This window comes from Scyliorhinus torazame, chromosome 14 (assembly GCF_047496885.1).
Source record: "Scyliorhinus torazame isolate Kashiwa2021f chromosome 14, sScyTor2.1, whole genome shotgun sequence".
Taxonomy (NCBI): domain Eukaryota; kingdom Metazoa; phylum Chordata; class Chondrichthyes; order Carcharhiniformes; family Scyliorhinidae; genus Scyliorhinus; species Scyliorhinus torazame.
Genome location: NC_092720.1, coordinates 218,121,193 through 218,129,406, shown reverse-complemented (window position 1 = coordinate 218,129,406; position 8,214 = coordinate 218,121,193).

The window sequence follows — 8,214 nt, the reverse complement described above, 5'->3', positions numbered from 1 at the left end:
CTAGGTGTTGTGTGGGGGTCCCTTTCTAGGTGTTGTTTGGGGGTCACTTTCTAGGTGTTGTGTAGAGGTCACTTTCTAGGTGTTGTGTGGGGGTCACTTTCTAGGTGTTGTGTGGGGGTCCCTTTCTAGGTGTTGTTTGGGGGTCACTTTCTAGGTGTTGTGTAGAGGTCACTTTCTAGGTGTTGTGTGGAGGTCACTTTCTAGGTGTTGTGTAGAGGTCACTTTCTAGGTGTTGTGTGGGGGTCACTTTCTAGGTGTCGTGTAGAGGTCCCTTTCTAGGTGTTGTGTAGAGGTCACTTTCTAGGTGTGTAGAGGTCACTTTCTAGGTGTTCTGTGGAGGTCACTTTCTAGGTGTTGTGTCGAGGTCACTTTCTAGGTGTTGTGTGGGGGTCACTTTCTAGGTGTCGTGTAGAGGTCCCTTTCTAGGTGTTGTGTAGAGGTCACTTTCTAGGTGTGTAGAGGTCACTTTCTAGGTGTTGTGTCGAGGACACTTTCTAGGTGTTGTGTGGGGGTCACTTTCTAGGAGTTGTGTGGGTGTCACTTTCTAGGTGTTCTGTGGAGGTCACTTTCTAGGTGTTGTGTGTGGGTCACTTTCTAGGTGTTGCGTTGTCTCTGACTCTCTTGGTCGGCCGAAGCTCCTCGCCTCATGGGTCCGCCGGTTCGTCTGCTCGTTGCTCGTGGCCCTTTCCGCCACTTCTGTCATCTCGTCAGCCTCCTGAGCTCCCCTTCGCTGGCATTTTTCCCCATTGTTCCTTTTCTTTCGCTGGGATTGTTTTATTGCTGATTTTTCAGGTGAAATTCAGCTAATTGTGTCTTCTGTGGTTGTGGTTGGGAGGAGAGCCACCTGATGTGCGTCCGCTCAGCACATCACCGTCACCGGAAGTCCCATCTCTCATTCTTCGAAACTCCAATGTGTAGAGGTCCATCTGCTCAACCTGTCCACGTGAGAAATCCCAGAAATCAGCCGAGTGAACCTTTTCCCTGCTTCCAATCCAGCTATATTCCCTCCTGAAGTAAGCAATTAGCGAGCAGGAACCAAAGGTAGCAGTAACCGCTGGATTGCTCTCAATCTCATGAGCACGGAAATAAGAGTACAGAGTTAATTAATGTGTGGCTGGAGAGAGAGAGCAGGAAGGAGGGCTTTACATTCCTGGCACACTGGGACCAGCTGTGTACAGACTGGGCGAGCCATATCAGAACAGAACCGGGTTCAATTTCTTTGCAAGTTGATTTGCTGGTGTTACTGGGGAGAAAATAAACTAACTTGGCAGCTGTGTGGGAATTCGGAGGAAATAAGAGAGAAGAACACCAAGATGAGAGAGTGTGGGGCGAGACACACGGCACTGCAGTAGGATATAAGAGAGGGGCAGAGAACAAGGGAGGGTTCCAAAGGCCACAGGGCGGGCATCCTCTGGTTGGGCTGAGCTCTGCTGACCCCCTGCTTCCTCTGCCAACACCTGGCGGGCTCCTGATTGAGCTTGGTCCTTGAGGAAACAGCTGGGTTATGAGGGGTGTCCAGAAAGATGGCCTGGATGGACCCCCAGATGACGAGAGGCCTTCTGAGTATTTGAAGGACACATGAACAGTCAGCAGTGTGAGCAGCCAGGAGCCTGCAAGTAGCAACTAAGGGGTTTTGATGTCCCTTCAATTCACCGAGAGGCAGAGAGAGCGAGTGAACATTAGGCTTTATTAATCATGAACTTGCCGAGCCAGAGTCGGTTGTACCGATGAGTGGCAATTGCACTGAGAGCTTCTCGGGGCTGGAAAGGGCTTGTCCAGGGGGGGAGTGGAGCATAGAGTCTCGTTATACGCGGATGATCTGCTGTTATATGTATCGGACCCAATGGTGGGGATAGACGGAATTATGGCAACCGGATACAAACTGAACATGGCTAAGAGCGAGTTGTTTATAATTAAGGCGAGGGGGCAGGAGAGTTGGCTGAAGGGGTTGCCGTTCAGGCTAGTGGGGGCGAGTTGGGATATTTGGGGATTCAGGTGGCACGGGACTGGGACAAGTTGCATAAGCTCAACCTGTCCCGACTGGTGGAAAGAGTGAGGGAGGAGGTCCGGAGGTGGGATGCGTTCCCGCTGTCATTGGCGGGGAGGGTGCAGACTGTTAAGATGACGATTCTTCCGCGGTTCCTGTGTGTTTTTCAGTGTCTCCCCATCTTTAGCCCGCGGTCCTTCTTTGAGAGGCTGAATAAAATTATTCTGGGATTTGTATGGGCAGGGAAGTCCCCGCGGGTGAAGAGGGTGATGCTTGAAAGGAACAGAGGAGAAGGGGCTGGCGTTGCCGAACTTCAGCAAGTATTACTGGGCGGCCAACATAGCGATGATAAGAAAATGGATGGTGGGTGCGGGGTTGGTTTGGGAGTGGATGGAGGCTGCTTCGTGCAGGGGCACTACCTTAGCAGCCCTGGTCACGGCGCCTCAGCCGCTTCCGCCGGCACGGTACTCCACCAGCCCGATAGTGGTGGCGGCTCTTCGGATCTGGGGCCAGTGGAGGAGGCATGTAGGGGAGGTAAGAGCATCGGTGTGGACCATAATCTGCGGCAACCACCGATTTGCCCCGGGGAACATGGACTGTAGAGGAGGGCGGGGATTGTGAGGATGGGGGATCTGTTCCTGGAAGGGAGCTTTCCGAGCATGAGGGCGCTGGAGGAGAAGTTTGGGCTGGTGAGAGGGAACGACTTTAGACACTTGCAGGTGAGGGATTTTATACGCAGACTGGTGCCGTCCTTCCCACGTCTCCCGCCGAAGGGGAGGCAGGACAGGGTAGTTTCTGGGTGAGAAGTGGGAGAGGGTAGAGTTTCAGACGTCTACAAGGAACTAATGGGAGCTGACGATACGCAGACCCAGGACCTGAAGCTTAAGTGGGAGGAGGAGCTCGGGGGGGAGCTGGAGGACGGTATTTGGGCAGAAGCCCTGAGCAGAGTAAACACGACCGCAACATGCGCCAGGCTCAGCTGGATCCAGTTTAAGGTCGTGCACCGGGCCCAGATGACGGTGGCCCGGATGAGCAGATTCTTCGGGCTGGAGGACAATTGTGCGAGATGGGGCGGAGGGCCGGCTAACCATGTACACATGTTCTGGTCGTGCCCTAAACTCAGGGGGGATTGGCAGGGATTCGCAGATGTCATGTCCCGGGTATTGAAAACTGGGGTGGTAATGAGCCCGGAGGTGGCAATCTTTGGGGTTTCGGAGGACCCGGGAGTCCAGGAAGAGAGAGAGGCCGACGTTCTGGCCTTTGCTTCCCTGGTAGCCCGGCGACGAATACTGTTCACATGGAGGGACTCATAGCCCCCGAGGGCTGAGGTATGGCTATCGGACATGGCGAGCTTTCTTGGCCTAGAGAAAGTCAAGTTCGCCTTGAGAGGTTCGCTACTAGGCTTTGTCCGAAGGTGGCAGCCATTTATTGACTTCTTGGCAGAGGAGTAAGTGTCAGCGGGGGGGGGGGGGGGGGGGGGGGCAAGGGTAGTGTAGAGTGGAATAGGGGGATATTGAGGCAGGTCCGTGCGTGAACAGAACAGTGGTTTGCACCATGTTTAATTTGTAATTTGTGTCTTAACTTCTTTTTTTCTGTACTGTACATTGTCACTTTTTCTATATGCTTAAAATACCTCAATAAAATCGTTTGTTTAAAAAAAAAACTCCTTCCAGTAATCCTCCAGTTTTGGACAGGACCAAAACATATGAATGTGGTTTGCAGCAGCCCCCCCCCACCCCCCCCCCCCCCCCCACCCCGCAACGTTCACACACATCTTCTACCACCTCAAAGAACCGGCTCATCCTCGCCCAGGTGAAGTGTGCTGTGTGTACCACCTTCAGCTGTATCAGCCCTAACCTTACGCACGAGGTGGAGGTGTTCGCTCTCCGGAGCACCTGACACCAGAACCCCTCCTCCATGCCGTCTCCCAACTCTTCCTCCCACTTTGCCTCGATCCCTTCCAGCGGTGCCTTCTCCTCTTCCAAAATAGCCCGGTAAACCGCCGACACTACCCCCTTCTCCAGTCCCCCTGTTATCAGCACCTCCTCCAGCAATGTGGAGGTCGGCTCCATCGGGAACCTCTGTATCTCCTTTCGTGGCAAAAGTCTCGAACCTGCATGTATCTAAATATTTCCCCCTGCTCCAGCCCATACTTTGCTCCCAGCTCCTTCAATCCTGCAAAACTAACTGAGGCAGTTAACCAAGGTTTGGTTCAACCAAATCTGCAAGGACACTCAGGGTTTTAGATGGTCTATTTTATTATCCTGCTTCCTTACATTGTGCACTTTTATTTACTTGTCGATTTGATGAGACGGGTTTTTAACTTGTGTGTGTACAAACGGCAATGTTTATTTAATGTCTGGATAGACAGAGTATCAGCTCGAGATCTCTCTCTTCTCCACAACGATCCCTGTCCAGAATTGTTTGGAACGACACTCGTTAAAGACTCATTCATTCAAACAGGGGGAGTGTCATCAAATGGCTGCCAGGACATTGAACCTAAAAGTTGGCCAACTGAGGAGGATGCTGGGATTTAAAAGCAGACTTGTCCAAAGTCTGCTGAAATCCGCAGTCTGGCAAAAGCAGACAGAGCGCAGCCCCGCCGGACTCCAGCAGTCAGGTGCTGACTGGAAGCAGCAGAAGGAAGGAGCGCGAATGGACACAAGACAAACAGAATCTCAGCAGAGACAAAGGAGGCATTTGTATCTGAACCCTCTCTCCGGACAGAACGGCACCTGGGCGGAGGGAAAGGACAACCTTCCCCACACATCCAAACCAATTCAGGGCAGCACCCTGACTGGAGGAGACGACAGTCTATATACTGGAGGCTGACCCTGAATCTCTCTCTCTCATCCATTCCATCGAGCAAGAAACCTCCACCCAAGACTGACAGACACTCGACCGAGAGAGCCACCTGAGGTAGAGAGTGAGAGAGAGAGAGAAGGAGACAGAAAGAAGGAGAGAGAGAGAGAGAGGGAGAGAGAGGAACTATTGCATCCTGCCAACTTTGCCAGAACATTAGACATAAAACATAGAACATACAGTGCAGAAGGAGGCAATTCGGCTCATCAAGTCTGCACCGACCCACTTAAGCCCTCACGTCCACCCTATCCCCGTAACACAATAACCCTCCTAATCTTTTTGGACACTAAGGGCAATTTAGTATGGCCAATCCACCTAACCTGCACGTCTTTGGACTGTGGGAGGAAACCGGAGCACCCGGAAGAAACCCACGCAGACACGAGGAGAACGTGCAGACTCCGCACAGACAGTGACCCACAGCGGGGAATCGAACCTGGGACCCTGGTGCTGTGAAACCACAGTGCTAGCCACTTGTGCTACCGTGCTGCCCTCTCCAAGTTCGTGCACAACACGGGAAGTGTTAATAAGAAGGTCTCAGACAGAGGGGCAGAAGTATTGTAGTCAATGTTAAATGAATTTGGTTTAGTTATTTGGGTAATAAAGTTGCGACAGTTTCATCAGAATCTGAGGTGTGTGGTTTCTGGCTGGTTTCAATGTGACAGAGCACCTGGGTAAATATCTTTAAGCAAGATAAGTGTGTGACTGCAGGTGTTTTGCCGCTGTCTGCACTCGTATGAGGGACCTTGCCAAAAGCCTTTGGAAAATCCAAAAATATCACATCCATTGGTTCTCCCTTGTCTATTCTACCAGTTATATCCTCAAACAAACTTCAGCAGATTTGTTAAACATGATTTCCCTTCATAAACCCATGCTGGCTTTGTCCAATCCCATTAATACTTTCTAAATGTTGTGTTATCACATCTTTTATAATAGACTCCAGAATCTTCCCCACTCCTGGTGTCAGGCTAACTGCTCTGTAATTCTCCCTTTTTTCTCTCCCTCCCTTTTTAATCAGTGGGGTGATATTTGCCACCCTCCAATCTGCAGGAACTGCTCCAGGGTCTATAGAATTTTTGAGGATGGTCACCAATGTGTCCAACATTTCCAGAGCCAATTCCTTTAATAATCTGGGATGGGGATTATCAGGCCCTGGTGATTTGTCAGCCTTTAACCCCATTCATTTCCCCAGCACCATTATCTTACTGATACTGATTTCCTTCAATTCCACCCTCTCACTGGACCCCTGCTTCCATCACATTTCTGGGAAGTTATTTGTGCCTCTTTGTGACCCCCCCTCTCCCTCCCCTCCCCCTCCCCCTCCCCCTCTCCCTCCCCCTCCCCTTCGCCTCCCCCTCTCCCTCCCCATCCCCCTCCGCCCTCCCCCTCTCCCTCCCCCTCCCCCTCTCCCTCCCTCCTCCCCTCCCCCCCCCCTTCCCCCCTCCCCCTCCCCCTGGAATTATCCCATTCATGTCCAAAGGTGTGTGGGTTTGGTGGGGTTACAGGGATAGAGTGGGGAGTGGGCCAGTGCAGACTTGATGGGCCGAATGGCCTCCTCCTGCACTTTAGCAATGATTCCATGATTTCTATGATAAAGTCTGTCTCCAGTCTGTCTGAGAACCACGTCCCAGACCAGAGTCTAAACCAAAGAACCCAATCTCAAGGAACAAAGAAAGGTGCAGCACAAGAACAGGCCCTTCGGCCCTCCAACCCTGCGCCGACCGTGCGGCCTAACTTTAAACATTTTACACTTCTGCTGACTGCTCACTGTGTCCTAAAAATAACAGATATCTGATTTAGCAGCTCCAATTAACATAACTACTGTTGCACCCAACTTCTTTCTGAATTTACGCATACTTTACAGCCAGTATTCTCTGCTCTCTCCCCTCAGGGGGGTCTGAGGAGGTGGCGGGAGTGAGGCGTGAAATTGCTTGGATGGGATTCCCTCCAGATTCCCACCCATCCCGACCCTGCAGTGATTTCACACTGGGTTGGGCAGAACCTAAGATGGGAAACCTGCCCTTGCCCCAATTAATGGCCACTTCAGGGCAGTTTTACATCCAACCTCAACTTTTAGACTGGCAGGCGGATGCCAGCCCAGGATGGGGGAAACCCGGAAACAAGGAATTAAGGAATGTTAACTCTCGGCAGGAAATAGAGCGGGGGGAGGCAATGCCTCCATCAGAATCCTAATTCTGATTACGGTCACCTCCCCACATTAAGGCCCGATGACCTCTGGACCTCTCTATCCTCTGGCCCATCCCCAAGACCCTGATTTCCTCTTTGATAACCACCCAGGCCTCCCCTACCCTCCCCGCACTGGGACCCCTTTCACTTGCCTGCGTCTGCCAGAACATGGTGGCAGCTCAGAGCAGGTGGGTGTCAATGGCAAAGCTAGCATTCTGTTGTCCATCCCTAATATCTACACAGACTAATGGAGCCACTCACTGACACAAACAGGAATGCTCCCTTCGCTAGTTATTGTCAGTAAACAGTCAACAGAATCATCTCCCCAAAAAGAAACAACTGTGTTCTACCACCACCAGGTGGCCAAAGTCAATAATGCAGGGAAAATAAATCTGGAGTACCGCTCTCAGCCAGCGGGTGGCAGTGTTGCTCCATGCAAAATATGATTTTTATGTTAAAACTATTTTTATTTATTTACCTGAATAAAGATCAAAACACAAGAATCCTGGGAGAGATATCATCAGATATTAGTGACTGAAATCCTGATATCATATTTGAGGCAGGAAATTAAGTTGTGTGAACTAATTGAACTTGAAATAAATTTGAGGACCTGAATAAATAACATAAAGATTCTGAGAAATTACTGAGTTAAAAATAAATCCATAGACAGTTTGTGGTTTTAGGTTTACTGTTTTGATGACAAGTAATGTTGTTGCATCAAGTAAACTACATTTATGCAATCTAACAATTTGATCTGTTGCAATAAACACAAAATACTGCGAATGCTGGAAATCATCTGATAAAGATTCATATTCCACTCGAGACATTAACTCTGTTTCTCTATTCACAGACCGGAACCTGCTGAACATTTTTCCAGAACTTTCTGTTTTTATTATTAATTTGATCTGCTGTTTAATTGAACAGGGAAACTTGTTGTTCCAGTCTCACCAGGAATTGCTGCATTGGTTTTTAAAAATCGAATTTTATAGCTGCAACACAATTCTCAGCCAGGGGGAGGTGGTGTTGCTCTGGAAGTGGGAAGTTCAGGCTGATGTTTATTTCTCCTCCTTTGTTTCTGCTCCTCCTTTGTTTCTGAACCAATTCTCTTTCAGTTGTGAAGAAAGGTCCTGCCTGAATTGTCTGATCAGCAAGTGTTCGAGCATTTTGTGTTTTTGGTATTC